At 42.9% G+C, this 1,202-nt stretch overlaps 1 pseudogene across 1 annotated transcript in view; it reads left to right on the forward strand.

The window, feature by feature from the left end:
• LOC108286271 overlaps positions 1–616 on the forward strand; it is a 1,958-nt pseudogene extending 1,342 nt beyond the window's left edge. The window contains exon 2 of the transcript XR_001817871.2: positions 601–616. The product of XR_001817871.2 is annotated as a heterogeneous nuclear ribonucleoprotein A1-like (transcript). The remainder of the gene's footprint in view (positions 1–600) is intronic.
• Positions 617–1,202: the final 586 nt, after the last annotated feature.

Raw genomic sequence — 1,202 nt, forward strand, 5'->3', positions numbered from 1 at the left:
GCTGAATAAATGTCTTTTTTTAAAAAAAAAAAAGTTGAGGAAACACTAATTCAGTACAACCTGAAGTGGAATCTACTAGGATGTGTTACAATTGATGGTGATAAAAATGTATAAAATAGATAAAAATTTACAAAGCTTGTGACAGTGTAAAGTGTTAAAAACCTATGATTATTCATCATATTGTATATCAGCAGATACTTTCCTGAAAAGTCAAGCTGCTTTACGTTTCTCATGATGTCAAAAGTCAAAACAAGAATAAAAATCTCCATTCCCACACAAATTCACAGAAGATACATTTTTCAAACTTAAGCCACAGTTCCAGTCAACTGTGCAACTGAGGAGCTTCTGATGCAGGGCAGGTTTAGCCTGGGAGAATTCTTGGCTTTGCCCAGGAAACAAGTCAAGGGCCAGCCAGAGGTTTTACTGAAGTGGCAGTGCACAGAGCCGGGCTACCCCATAAGCAGTGCAAACAGAGTAACAGCTCAGAGGCAGTTATGCAGTCATACTTACAATCGCTTTTATTTACATGCAGATTAAGGGGCGGATTATGCAGAAATTCCTAGAAATAAGGTGATAACTTCCCAGTTGTCTCGCTGCTATGGAAAAGGGTGGGAACTTTGGGGTGTTGCCATGGCAATAGTCAACTGGCACGGCTCACTCGTAGGCATGTCTTATTATTTTAATTTCATGGGTACATGTGCAGGATGTGCATGTTTGTTACATAGGTAAGTGTATGTCATGGGATTTTGTTGTTAATATGATTTGGCTCTGTGTCCCCACCCAAATCTCATCTTGAATTGTAAAACCCCCATATTGAAGGAGGGACCTCTAATCCCCATATGTCGAGGGGGTAGGTGATTGGATCATGGGGACGGTTTCTCCCCTGCTGTTCTCATGATAGTGAGTGAGTTGTCACCTGAGCTAATGGTTTTATAAGTGTTTGGAAGTTCCTCCTTCGCTCTTCTCTCTTCTGCTGCCTTGTAAAGGTTTCTCCTTCACTTTCTGCCATGATTGTAAGTTTCTTGAGGCCTCCCCAGCCATGTGGAACTGTAAGTCAATTAAACCTCTTTCCCTTATAAATTACCCAGTCTTGGCCGGGCGTGGTGGCTCACGCCTGTAATCCCAGCACTTTGGGAGGCCGAGGCGGGTGGATCACGAGGTCAAGAGATCGAGACCATCCTGGCCAACATGGTGAAACCCCG

This window comes from Cebus imitator, unplaced genomic scaffold, assembly GCF_001604975.1.
Source record: "Cebus imitator isolate Cc_AM_T3 unplaced genomic scaffold, Cebus_imitator-1.0 Scaffold316, whole genome shotgun sequence".
Taxonomy (NCBI): Eukaryota; Metazoa; Chordata; class Mammalia; order Primates; family Cebidae; genus Cebus; species Cebus imitator.